The sequence below is a fragment of the Tyto alba genome, unplaced genomic scaffold (assembly GCF_018691265.1).
Source record: "Tyto alba isolate M040663 unplaced genomic scaffold, T.alba_DEE_v4.0 Super-Scaffold_22, whole genome shotgun sequence".
Lineage (NCBI taxonomy): Eukaryota > Metazoa > Chordata > Aves > Strigiformes > Tytonidae > Tyto > Tyto alba.
In genome coordinates, this window is record NW_024881296.1 from 4750354 (window position 1) to 4765529 (window position 15176).

Genomic DNA, 15176 nt, shown 5'->3' on the forward strand with positions numbered 1-15176 from the left:
CTTTCACTTTGCCTGCCATAAACAAAGAGGCACCAGCACAACGCTTTGAATGGGTGGTGCTACCGCAAGGAATGAAAAATAGTCCAACGTTGTGCCAGCTATTTGTAGACAGCGCTCTGCGCCCCTTGCGGACTGCATGGCAACAGGTGTTCATTTATCACTATATGGATGACATTCTCTTGGCACAAGAGCAGGACTTTACTAATCAACAGGTTCAACAACTGCACGATCAGCTACAGAGCGCAGGACTTATTATAGCCACAGAAAAGGTACAACAGCGCAGCCCTTGGTCGTACCTGGGATGGAAGATAACAGATTCCGTGATTCGTCCACAGAAGCCACAGATAACAACTGAAATAAAAACTCTGAATGATGCTCAGAAATTGATGGGGGACATTCAATGGCTCCGACCAGTGACAGGAATAACCAATGAACAGCTTGATGTGCTGCGACCATTACTACGAGGAACAGATCCAGCATTGCCCGTCTATCCTACAGCAGAGCAGCAAGAAATGATTCAGACCATAGCAAACCAGATCACCTCTCGCTACTGTGATCGACGGGATCCTGACCTCCCCATTGATCTTTCTATATTTCTTACAGGAGAACATTTATTAGGAGCATTGACTCAATGTAAAAAGAAAAAGGGGGAGAAGAGGGACCTCAAAATACTAGAGTGGATCTTTCCCAAAATTCAGCCAAAGAAATCAATACAACCCAGAATAGACACGTTAGCAGAATTAATACGAAAAGGTCGAAAAAGGGTTTGGCAGGTCACAGGGCAAGAGCTAAGTCAGATATATGTCCCTATGCAGAAAAACACAATAGATTGGTACCTTATGAATAGTCAAGAACTGTGTGAATGTTTGCTTTCTACAGACGTTAATATCTCTGTACTGCCACACAAGGCACCAATAATACAGTGGATAAGTCACAATGAATGGATCCGGAGGCCTCTGTACAGTGAAGTACCCCTGAAAGAAGCCCAAACAGTTTTCACTGACGCAGGCAAAAAGTCCAAACGAGCTGCGATCACATGGACTGCCAATGACGAATGGCACCACCATTTGCTAGAGGCAGTTCCAGGTGACTCGTTGCAAACGTTGGAATTACCTGCGGTCGTATGGGCTTTCGGTACTTGGAACGAGGAACGGATCAATGTAGTGACTGATTCCCTGTATGTGGCAGGAGTAGTTCAATGCATCGAAGATGCCCAGATTAAAGATACCAGAAATCTTAGGTTAGGACAGCTGTTTAGACAGCTGAGGTCTTTACTGCAGATGAGGCAACACCCTTATGCAATCATTCACATCAGAAGTCATATGTGGAATCATGGTTTGGGAGAAGGAAATCAAAGAGCAGATGAATTGGTAATGATGTCAGCCCCAGGTCAGTGATTTTGTGAAGGCAAGGGAGTCTCACAGTAATTTTCATCAAAATGCTCGAGGGCTAAGAACACAATTTAACCTGACTGCAGAAGAAGCGAAACGGTATAGTGAGGGCATGCCCTCAGTGCAGCCATCATGGGCCAGGACTGGGTGCCGGGGTAAATCCCAGAGGTTTAAGTTCAAATGAAATATGGCAGATGGATGTTACACATGTTCCTGCCCTGGATGACCAAAATGGATACCAGCGAAATGGACACGCGCAGCCCTCGGAGAGTGATTCTGCTTCTTTTCGGACTCGTGTCGACCTGCTGCGCTAATCCTCACCATTTGATGAAAGACACCAACATATGGCTCACCTGGGCAAATCAAACCGGTCACACCGATTTCTGTTTAAGCCTTAGCATCCACTGCAGATCCATTCAAAACTTGCCTTGTTGGGATACCGTTGTCTGTACATGAAACGGTAGATAAGCTTGAAGGGTATTATAATGTTACTCAGTGGAAAAAATGTAACTGTTCTAATGTGTTTGAAGAGAAGAGAAGTAGTGGGGAACTGTATAGCTAACTTGCCATTTGCATTTGAATCTTGCCGGCTTCAATGTCTAATCATTGTTCTAAATGCTTCTGCTATTGCTCCGATTCAAGAGTTAGATCTAATGGCTTCTATGGGACCAGCTAGCATTGCAAACGTCACTCATATAACCAACTGTTCTAACATGTCTTCCGCATATCAAGCAGAGAATGGGACAGGTGCAGTCTCTTTTGGGGATGATGGACTATTACTTTAATATATCAAGCAAAGAAGCCTCTATGGCAGCAGTTCATGAATGTTACAGCAAAAATGAACTGGTGGAATCTGACCGCGACAGGCGGAGGGGTATGGCCAGTAAATGTCACAGGGGAAAAAAGCCTGCCGCCAGGTTTCTTTCTGATTTGCGGGGATCGCGCCTGGCCAGGAATCCCCTGGAGACCAGTGGGAGGGCCATGTTATATAGGTCAGCTAACCATCTTTGCACCAAGTAAAGAGCAGATGATCGGAAAGTTCAACCGAACAAGGCAAAAAAGAAGTATTTTAAATGAAAAATGTGATGATAATGTCCAGCTTCCTTCTAAAACAGAGGCTTTTTTCGCATCACTCCTTATACCTGGAGTCATGGCCGCATGGAATGCAGCCAATCTAAAGAAATTGGCATGCTGGGCAGCTAAGCAGTCTAATTTGACCTCAACCATTCTGTCAGAATTAACAACCGATGTTGATAGTATTCGCCATGCTGTTCTACAAAATCGTGCCGCGATCGATTTCCTGCTTTTAGCGCAGGGACATGGGTGTGATGAATTTGATGGTATGTGTTGCTTTAACCTTTCTGATCACAGCAATAGTGTCCACAAACAGCTTGAGCACTTGCGAGACAACCTTAACAAATTAAAAGTAGATAATGATCCTTTTGCAGAATGGTGGAAGTCCTTGGGATTCCCATCTTGGCTCTTAGGATTTATTAAGCCACTTCTGGTAGGATTTCTTTTTATAATAATATTGCTTGGCATTGTATTATGTTGCTTTTCATGTATTCAGCGCCTTTGTCTAAAAATTTTTGAAACTAGCATCAATAGGAGCATCATGTTGGCCCAAAAAGAAAAAGGGGGAATTGTTGGAGAATGGCTAAGGGAAAAGGGACATGGATCTAGAGATCCTCTTTGCGACGAGAGTCTCTTTTAAGTTAGCATGAGTAGGATGGAGAAATGAGCATTCTTTGTTTCTCTTAAACTAACTTATCTGGGTCTTTCCCAGGGCTTGGGCCAACAAGCCCTGGCACGGCTTGCTTGTATTTTATCCAATCAATGATTGACTAGTAGGCATAATTAAGCAGAAGGATTATAAAAGGCTGTAATGAAAATCAATAAACTGAAGCACGCTTTATCACTCATACTGAGTCGGCTGCGTTCTTCCTCCTTGGCCTGAGTCCTCGGCTCGCCCAGCCCAGCACAAGTCATCACTCAGTCCCCAAAGCGGAAGGCTGTGCCCCCTGGGCTGCTCAGAAACAGGTCCCTCGTACAGCAGAGCGAAAAATAACCCACTAGAAAAACACAGCCTTTTGTTTTACCAATTTACACTTCCCGATTTAGCTGCTCCAAGACAATTGCTGAGTTATTTGTGGGAGTTTTTTTCCCTCCTCCACTGTAGCAGCTGCTGCTGCGGTGCTTTTTCTGAGTCTGCTCTCTGGCTGCCAGTCGGCAGCTGGCCAGCCGGGGGGCAGGGGGACGCTGGAGTAGCAGGTTACACACGCTTTCCCACAGCCTCACTTCTGAGGAATTACTAACATTGACTAAACACAAACACTTCATGAATTTGACAGATATATATACTGTATACACTTTTAGAAAGGCTAGAAAAATTGTGACCCAGGAATTTTACAAATTTCTCTTAATTAGTAAAATTGCATGAAGTAAGAGGTAGATTCAATTTCAAGCTTTATCTCCATTTGCATATGAAGAAGTTATGTATTAGGTACAATCACAAACTGTGTTTACACTTGCTCAGTTTCTATCAACCTTTCAGAAAGCAAGAGCTAGCAGATTTGTGAAGGACATTCTGTTTAAGGCATTCATGTTTAATAAGACATAAATGTACCAGCATTTTTATTCTTAATAAATGTAATGTTATTAAAGGTTTTTCAGTTTAGTAGGATACTAATGAGTTTATTTGAATGTTGATATATTTATGATTTCTGTACTTGACTTGAAAATGAAGTGTTGGTTAGAAGAGATGTATAATTATGTGCATCCACATAGGGAGTTCCATATGTTTTATGCAGAGACGAGGCAAGCCTTGTCTTTAAAAACAGCTTCTGGCCCCAGCCAGGGCATTGTTGGAACCAAAGTTTGGGAGCATTTTTAGGAGCAATTGAGGAACTTTCTTTTAGGGGTGACACTGAGTATTCTTGATTCCAACCATAGTGGAAGCCTGGTTTAAATTAACTGTTTTCTCTCAGCCTTAGTTTTTTGGAAGGATGGATCAAATTAATCATATTATTAAAACAATGGTGAGGAAACCAATGACTGCAAGCACAGGGCATTGGTCCAGGGAGAATTAGATAATTAATTGCAGTTGCTATAGACCAACTTGGGCACACCTGCTAAACTGGGGAAGCCAAAGCAATATTTATTTTGACACATTTTTGTGGGAGAATGCTTGGAAAGCTAAGGATATTGTAACATTACTAGTTTATGTAGTTTTAAGTCTGAATTGTCCACAAATGATTGAATTTCACTGAGCTGTTAATACAGGAGACTTATGTGTATCCAATTAGGGCTATTAAAAGGAAGAATGTTGTGGGTAATGTTTCCAATCTTAATTAATTGAAATAGTATCAGTTGGAGAATGTCTCCCCAGAAGCTGCCTCAACCAGCCCCTACCAGCTATGATTTATAGCCACTTGGCTTGGCAGTGTGGAAATCTTAAAGACTGAATTGCTGTTGCAAGCTTATTCTTTAGCAGTTAAATTAGGCTATAATTCTATACAATTTGTTAGGAATGAAATAAAGAAATATTTTTCTTTTAGTAATTATGTTGTTTTAGAATGTTGGAAGACTTTGCAAGTTGAAGCCCAAAGGATTTCTGCGATGATTACTTGAAGCAAGCAGTGGGTAGCCTCTCTAACTTTAATTTCATAAAATCATAGAATATTTGGGGTTGTAGGGGACCTTTAAGGATCATCTAGTCCAACCCCCTTGTTCAATAGTTACTGTGAAAAAAAAGCCACCAAATGAAAAAAAAAAAAAAATCACAAATCTTGAATGTCCTTTTTTAGAATGAGCTGGGGCAGAGGTGGGGGTTCCTATGTTTTGCCAAATACAGAGAACATGTATTAACAGTCTATAAATTGGGAAATACTTGAAAAAGTGTGAAACAGGAAGAGATGCTCAATATAGGATGGTGTGATGAGGGGCAGGTTTCCTCTTAGCCCTATGAAAGGTTTGAGGCAAAACCCCCAAGACATCTAGTGGGTGTTCTCTGAATAAAATTCCCATTTTAGCTCAGTTTTGAGCTATAGGATTTGCTTATTTTTGAAGATTTTTAGATAGCAGAGCCTGTTGCATACATTTATGGTTAAAAAGAAATTTCCCTGAAAATGCAGATGAAAACTATTAGGCAAAATTTTGTGTGTAAAATGCATCAGTGACAAAAGACAAACATGTAATAGATTCAGTTTAGAATACGTCATCTGGCTAATGAAAGGGGATTAAAATAATTATTCAGCCAAATATAAATGGGTAGGGAAAGAAATAATTTACTTAGTTGATTCTAACTAAGATAACATGCTAAAGTTTTATGACCTAACAATGAAAGATCACTTTCTAATTTTATTCCTTATTTAAATAATTTAAAAATAATTATACTCATACAGTTTTATTACCTGCCATGGTATTGCAGCACATAATTTAAGAACTATTTGCATTTTGGCAACTCTTACACTTTATCCAAACACAGTTCTTGCTGTTGGGACAGGAATACCCTGTCTGTGTCATTCTGGAGTTTTTACCTGTACATGTGTGATTCATGAGATGCTAATATTTATGCACAATCATCCCTTTCTGGTCATTTTGAAACCAGCATCTATAAAACCAAGGATTAATTCAATGCCTCCTTTTTAAGCGTGTAGCAGGAAGATACAAACACTGTTATCCAGCTCCACTTTGTCCATAGGTGTGCTGGGTTTAGACTGACAACTAAAAGAAATGTAAGCAGTGCATGCTAAGAGAAAAACAAAGAAAAATTAATTAGAAAAATTCTGGTCAACTGTGTATGATGTAGCCCCAAAAAAAATGGCAAACACCCAAGTAAAACACCCAAGGAAAGATACAATTAGCACATGGGTATTTACTGGTTAAAATTCAACAAAGCTCAACAGAAAGTTTCAGCAACTACTGTAAGATTTTATTTAAAAATTTAGTAAGCCTTAAGTGTATTGTGGCTGCATAGGTTATGTTATAACTTGCAATATTAACAACTGATTGAATATAAATAATTTTAGTAACAGAACTTAATAGTGACATGCCACTAGCAAATCTGATTACTATTGTAGGACCTAAGATGTTACCCACAAGATTAAACACGAAAGATGGATTAAAATTTCCTTCCAAAGAAAGGCTGCCTATAAGAGTGTAATTGTGTTATCAGGCCAGCCAGGAAGGTCTCTCCCAACCCTGAGGGAATCTAATTTTGCAGAAATACAGGTTGGAAATATTTAGAGGTGAAATGTTCACCCAATGTCAGTGAATTTCATTGTAGGCATGCAAGTATGTTACCCAGAAAGGTTATAGAAAACCTTTTTCCTGGTTAAGAAGGAAAATTTAAATGTGCTGGTTTTACAAATTTACTAGAATTCTTTTGTTTTAGTCATGAAGACAAGATAATATGAATATATAATTATGATGTATATTTTGTGGAAGCCATTTGTAGAGCAACAAGATATTAATTGCCTTGAATAAAAGTTAATTATAAAGGGAGAACATAAAATAGAGAAAGCAAGGCCTAAACAGCATGTTTAGGAGGGTGGCTCTTTTAAACCCTCCTAAGGGTGACACCTCTAGACTGCCCACCACAACAGTGCTGCCTGGCTGTGCTGGGGTAGCTCAGGTGAACAACTGTTTTGCTGATAGCAGTAAAGAAAATTACATCTATATTTCAGTTTTAATTAATCCCTGAGGTTTCTCTAATAGTTTTTAAATTATGGGTCAGAAATTAAGGTGGCAGGGCAAGAGGTGTTAATTGGATGATTTTTAATCTGAGGATTATCCAGTGCTATCTTTGCTAATGTCTCCAACAGAGAAAGTTTCAATCTCCTGCCTCTGAACTTCTGTGTGATTTGGGTCTGGAATTTTTAAAGTATCTACAAATTGTATACTCAGACCCAGGGACTTCTCCCATCAGTATGGACCATAAGCATCATCTGAGTTAACCTATTAGATCACGACTGGAAGCCCAGGCCCAAGACCTGAAATCTTGTTGTAAGTCTTTTACTATAATTTTAGTGTTGACAGGCTGTAGGGAAATCTCCCAAAATCTCTTTTTACAGTATCATATGGAGTGACATTTTTGTTACTACTAACAAAAATATTCTGAGCCATTGTGCAGAGGAAATGTACCCAAACAAGCATAAGGTGCAGAAGCTGAAAAAAGAACACAGTGTAAAGCATCCTGGGCTATGGAGTTTTCTCCCATGAGAAACAAGAGCGGGCTTGCACTGTGCACCCTCAGAACATGATGCAGACTATCTTTTTGAATGCATGAAGCAGAAACCACCTAGAAGATCATCTAAAACAACCTTGCATGAGTCCCCAAAGGACGGAGTAGAATCAGTCCTTTTCAGTCTTAATTAGTGTCAATCTCCTTGACGTACAAGGTGCCTAAACACTACTGTAAAAGATGCATTACACAATACAGAGTTATGTATGCTGGATGAATTGTAGCTTCTGCACAGCCAACTCTCACTAGTGCTTCAGGAAGTAAATACACTGGATTTATACTTTTATAGGATTGCCATTAAGTCCTGCACTGTTTACATTGGCTTTATATTTAAGGACCTTATGCAGACCTAAATCTGATTTCTAGAACTTAGAGAGGGATTGTGTGTCTCAGCTGTAGTAAAATTTAATCCTGAGCCAAAAGTTTGGGCACATGCAATGATCTGCAGAGTATGGGCATCACCCCATCAGTTAAATGATGTCAGAAAAATAACTTCTTCAGTCTACCAGAAGAAGTTGACCTACAGTGTTTCTGTTACATTGAATTGCTTTAATTGACTTTGCCCATCTAGACAACGTTGAAATCAACACACAAGCAGGGCTTTCATGGCTTGGTTGACAGAAGCCTGCAAATACATATTTCTATAACTTTAAAGGATCATGAGTTGTTCCTGTAGAGAATCGAATTTATCTGATATTTTCAGCTGTGACTAGGATTTTACTCCATTCCATTTCTTTTTCACTTTACTTTCCAGCACAGAAAACCTCCTCCGTTCTTTTGTTTGTACAGAAGAGCATCCTATATTCTCAGGCAACACTTCATCCACTCAGCAAGCGAAGTGATCAATTTATGCTTTTAGCTCAGCAGGATTTTGTCTTTGTTTTTTTAGACTCATTTTTTTCCTATTTCCACAGACTGACATTGGCATAACCTTCCATGAAACAGTCCAAGAACTTTGCTGGCATACGTTCCCCACCCCTTAAAAGGAGAAGCGGTGTGAGAGCTTCCATGCTGCCTACTGCAAGACAACCCACATATCTGGCAAACGGCCCCTGAGCCCTCATTCCTCCTTTGTTGAAGGGGAGGTCAACAAGTATGGTCAATAGTGAAAAAACATTGCTCAGATACATATGTGCTAGCTGTCTGAGGAGGCCACCATGCCATTAGGAGGTCACCTGCCAGGTTATGGAGGTCAGGTACCAAACACCATGTCTGGCACAGCACCAGTGGCTATGAAGAGGACCCAACTGGCTTGGGCCCCGTGCCATCCTGACAGATGGGCACGCATGTGAGCGTCCAAGTATATGTAAGGCAGGGTACCTGTTTTGGGATGCCTTAACGGGCATCTGCTCTGAATTTCTGTGCCCATGACTGGAGGGAGGCACTGCCCTCAATCCCAGTCAGCACGCAGCAGCAGAAAAGCTACAGGCTGAATTCTGGACTCTGAGTCCCTCATCTGTACCTGCTTCAAGGGCATTTACATTGCCAGAGTGATCCAAAAGGACTTTAATATGTGAGAATCAGGCTTAAACATGTGCTTTTAACCAGAAGGAATTGCTGCTGAGTGTACCTGCCCTCACAGCTGTGAAAGGGAATTTGCCTTTCTGGGGCACTTAAAACAGGCAGCAAGGTGCGTTGTGAAGAGCTGGTGTCTCTGATGTACCCAGTTGTAGGCATTGCTGTGGGTAAAATGTGCCTGAAAGACTAAAAGGAACAAAAACATTCAGCTGGCTTTGAAAGAGAAACATAGTGAGGGTCGAGTCTTCTGAAAAGACTTAAAAATTCGGTAACATCTGCTGAAAAACCTATCTGCCTCATTTGTCTTCAACTTCTCTTCTAACTAGTGATAACAGATCTGTGTGGGTTTTGTGTGACAGCAACAGCTAGGAAGCCAGATAAGATCATCAAATACATTTTATATAAGCCATCAATAACAATATTCAGTCACTAGCACCATAGTCTGGGTGGAAATCCATGCCCATTAATTTCAATCAACATGTCAGTTTGATAATGTAATTTAAAAAAAAAAAATAGGAAGAAAGGAAGGAAGCTTCTTCATAGACCACAAGTATTTTCAAATTTTTTTATTTTCCAAAAAATACTTTGGAAAGTAATAGCTACCAGGCAAAACTACTACAAGGTTATCTACAAGTGAAGGTGAACCAAGGAGGAACACAGCCAAGAAAAATGATGTGCGTGGCCAGAGACAGAATTGCATTTTGGGAACTAAGACTCACTTGCTGCACAGATATTGTTATATTTAGGCACATATTCTTCCTTCAGACATGCTTGAACATGTCTAGTATTACACTCTGTAGCACCATGGAGCCTGCACACCTCATCCACATGGGGCAGCTCAGACATCTCTATCCCAGCAAATGCAAGGTGAATTCCTTGGCTTTTATAACAAAAATATTGTGTATAAAAAAGTGAATATAGACCTTAGATGTTCTGAATGTTATGTGTGTCTAAAAAAAAAATAATCTGAACTCTGATCCATTAATAGGTGATTGGTTACTAAGAGATTTTCTTTTGTGGAATGCCTCACGAGTATATGATAGCAAGTTGAAAAATGTTAATCTTGCAGCTTTTAAGACAGAAATATTCTGTGGCTTCAGAGAAATTCAGCACATATTTAGCAGTGAAATGCTTAACACTGCACTACAGACCCGCCTTCTCAAGCCATCTCGGCACAGATCACACCTCCAGGCTCATGCAAAGCCACAGCAAGATTTTAGCCCTAGAGACATCCCCTCATGCATGGCTGCCTTCTCTTCTCCCAGGCCTCTTCCAGCTGCTGAGCCCTCCTTGCAGCCATGACAGATGTGTAATGAGCCCTTCTTTGGCCTCTTTGCATTAAAGCAGGCCTGTCATAGCTTTCACGGCTGCATAATATCCCACGTTCAGGAGGAAGAGTAATATTGGGAAAGAGTTCCATATGGTTGCAGCTTATTTTAACAACACTGCAGCTGAAAACCACAGCATCATGACCAGAGGACTCTGTTGCCAGCCAGGGAGCTCTCTCAACTAAGCACAGTTTAGCACTGCCAGCCTGTGTCACACCAGGTTTCCCTCTACTCACATCTGTTCGCACAACAAAACAAATATATTTCAGGAGCTCCACAGTCTGTTTAGATTATTTAACAGAAGCAGCTTTTGGAGGCAAGGATGTCACTATAGACTGATGTTTAAAGGTGTGTAACAGTTCAGAGAGGAAGATAAGCATATTAAAATCTGGCTTTACTCACCAAACCTGAACAAAAGGTTGGCCATTATAATTCAAATGGCATGATGAAGTGCCAGTAGCAGGCCTAGAAGCTGCAAAATAATACACCATCAGCTGACTGCACGCACCTCCTGGCTGCTTCCAAAAGCAGCTGCCAGCAGAGCCTGCTGTGAGTATGCTGGCAGCAACGGGTCACCGGGGAGGCAGAAAGGCAGGGAGGGGACAGCTGATGGGCGCAGGCCCAGGCAATTCAGTGGTTTTCCCCACCAGCCTGGTGCCTCGTCACTGGCCCTCCTCCATCTGCACAAGCAAGGTCTGGAGAAAGGAAGATGAAGACAGACCCTGTGGGGCAGGGTTTGACAGTTCCTACTTTTAAGTATCTGTAAATTAGTTTTTCGAGGCCTACATCAGACTCCCTGTATAACAGAGCCAGTGGAGAGAAGGTGATCCGTTCTGTACTCAGACAGATGAAGACAATCCCTGGGCTCCTCCAGAGGTGTCTCTCATTCTGCACTGACACAGACGGTGCCCAGACAATCAGTGTGTGTTTAGGCTACACCTGAACAAGGGAGTACTTCCATGGGCCAGGGCCCAGCTGCAGCGCTACTTGCAGCTCCCACCACAGCAAGGCACATTTTGGGCAGGTCCCTGATTCAGCTGGCTGAGAGACGAGGTCCCTGAGAGCATGAGATCACGCATCCACCACCCGGTTATCCATAACAGGGGACATGACAAGACAAATTCCTCCTTGAGCATGCAGCTCCCACGCTGACCCAGACAGAGGCACTACTTGCTGAACCATCCAGGTGAACCATGCAAGCTCACACCCGTGTCCAAAGCCAGCCTCAATTGCTTCCTGGTGCTGCATTCAGAGCAACTGGAGAGGCAGAATTGAATTAAGACTGCTATATTGCATCTTCGAGGATATTTACTTGTGAAACAGGACTCAAACTGAACAACCTTTTCATTTTATGTGAGTTCTCCTGAGCAGTGAAAACCGCTTTGAGCTTGAAAGGAGGAACACTCACGTGGCCTTGAGCATCACTCGGTAATCTATCAACAGATCTTCTAGTTCAATTATGTGTTATTAAAAATATAACCCCCCTCAGCCATTCCCTATTGTTAAAAAAGAACAAATGCAGCCAATTACATCCCATTATCGCCATTTCACCAACAGAGCAGTTAATCGGTGACACCATGAGTCTAACTTCATAAAACACAGGTGTCACAAACCTGTCTGTGTCCTAGGCACTATGAGTCATTACTTTTATAACATGTCCCAGATTTTTGTTGTCTTCATTTTCCTGTGTCCCTCTTGACACTCTGAAATAAGTCCTTAGTCCCCTTCACTCTATTTACATGATTCTTGCAAAATTAAACCACTGTTTTTGAAAGATATGGCCTGTAGTCTGATTTCCTTTAAAATATTTTTTCTCTATTCTGTGCATTTTTTTTTTTTTTTAATATAGGGCTTCTATATACCCTTATTCTAGTAAAAGTACATTAGTATGTTTCCCTGGACAAAACACCTGAAAATATTATATAAGGTTCTTCAATACAAAAAGAGATGGTACTCAATCCCATATCAGGGCAAATTTGTACTTCTGCATTATAGCATAAAGCTATCCTAAAATGAGCTTATCCCAATTTTGGGTGATTCTTCATGCATACCAGGTTGCATAGTGTCTGCCTTCTTCCTACTACTGGTGAAGAGGGCATGATAAAAATAAAAGCAGTTAGCTAGCACAGAGCACTCCAGACTCTAGCCATCACCGGCTGCCCAGTACAGTAGCATAGCCTGGAGGCTTCATATTTATTCTTGGAAGACTTCACCTTGGTGTAACCCACACAAATGTTTCCTCATCAAATACAAGGACACATAGGCCATACAAATGTTTCTCATCAAATACAAGGATAGATAGAATGCTATTCTGTTCGTTAAACCATTAACAATGATTAGTAAGGAACTTATAAAAAGGAGCTACTGTCCTTGAAGAAGAGAAACATCCTGAAACATAGAAGTTCGTTAAAATTGTTTACCATAAATCAGATTAATTAGATATTAGAGTGTCCTTTGTAGGAACTATTCTAATAGTAAAAATCACACCCACCGCTTCAAAGATCCCTGCCTGAGTAAAGACCCTCACCCTTTGAGCTTGTGCAGAAAAATTAAAACCCACTATAACTTTAAATGAAGACGAGGCACGTTACTAACCAATGAGGCATAGAAGTGATAAGCAACTAATAGTCATTATAGTAAACATGTAATCCTGTAGTCTGAAGTGTATAAATACCTTGAAGTTCTTTTGTGTGGTGTGCTAGCTTTGTGGCATAACCCCCTAGCACTCATCTTTGCACAAATATAGAATAAACTGATATCTCGGATCTGTGTGCAAGACTGGCTTCTGCACACCAGGTAACAAACCCTGTTTGAGGCACAACAATGGGGCAAGGTAAAGGAGTTCAATTACAGCACCAGCATACCTTTGCAGTCACCTTCTTCACCAGCTCCCATCACTCTGGGCTAACAGATGAGGGATAAGCCCATGATTTTATAATTATCTGACCCATAAATTTACATGTATAACTGCAACTATATTAATGGACAACCATGTTCATGTGTTGAGGGCAGCTTCTGTGGAAGCTGAAGATGACAGTGTTCAAATGATGTCATCTGTTTTCAAATGAAGTCAGCTGGCCAATGTCACTGCATACAAGGATGTAATGGAAATCTCAGAGGTTTCTCAGAGCATCAACCACCTATCTTCATATTTCATTTGGGCTGCTGGAGCCAAATTCATTGCTGGGTTACCTTGGGTTGCCTTCCATATTCAGCACACAAGGAATGGGAAAGTGTGGCAGAATACATTATTCCCGATTCTACCTGAGTCTCAGACTGGACTGTGTGCCACACAGCCATAACTAATAGAGAAAACACACAGTGTCAGGCTGCTGTAGAGCCTTTCACACACGGCCTTGTATTGCCACCTTCAGACCAAACCAAGACATGCCCTGTCACTCTCTCTAGTATTAAGCAGCCCATCGCACCTTTAGCGGCACTCCAGCCCCAGCCAGAAGCACTCAGCCCCACAGTGAAGGTGAATCCCAACCACAGCTCAACTTCAGACCCAGACTGAACTTTGCTTCCCTACAGTAACGGCAAAGGAAAGCAGAAGGCCACTTGCGATGCTAGGTCATTAAAAGACGTGTCCAAATTTGCAAAGTCCTAAATCAGGTTATTTTATTTTGGAAGGAAGAGCTGTCATGGAATACCCCATCCTGAGTCTGGCTCTGTGGAGATCTTGTGAGTCCTCTTCCACTCCTAAGGTGTCAGGCACTAATATTATGGTACACTGGTTAGTGCAAACTAGTGAAAAATGAGATTAGCATTTTTAGAGGAACCTTAACATGACCTTTTGAGCAGCAATTTTACAACCACAATTATAGACATAATAATTGTGGTGAAACTAATTTGAAGAACAAATGATAGCATTTAAATGCATGATCTACAGATACAATTTGACATAATATACGTTTTTATATGAGCCAGAAGTTTCTAGCAGATGTAAACAACAGAAACCATAAATTAGAGGACAAATTAAACACCTTTTGGTTTTTATCACCCTCATACTCAAGATGAACACTGATGAGGTCAATTCTAGCTATTTATATTTTTGATAAAAAAATAATTATTTTATTAGCATATAGGACCCTATATTCTCGAATTATTGAGGTATCAGCTATATATTTTCTAACCTAGTGCAATCTTTATTAATTATTTCTGAATTTTACTCTGTTCTAAATTCCTCTTCAAAGCAGAAATACTGAAACACCAAATCCTATTAATCTCTCATGCTCTACTGTCTTTGCTCTACCATTTATTCAACCTCCAGCCTCCAATTCAGTATTACTAACATCTTTTATAGAAAGCTTTATAGTTTTAATGTATTTGATTGGCATATGCATGTAAACTAACTGGGATTGGTTGGAGGCAGAGGACCATGGCATTAGCACAATGACGTATTTATCAAATATAACCTCCATATAGTCAAGCTCATCTCGCAAGATACACGTAACAAAAAATAAGATCTGACAAGACTAATTTGACTCTTAGCATAAAGTACTGTTTATACAGTGCAAGACGGCTAAACGTCCATGCTCTCTTATTGCTATAACATGATATATTTTTAGTAATCCAGTAAAATCTGTCTACTTCTGTGTTAACCAGTCTCTGGGGATTTTTTGTTAACACTTTTGGTTTGGTTTGTTGGGGGTCTTTAGAGCAAAAATAACCAACAGCCTATCACGGGTTCAG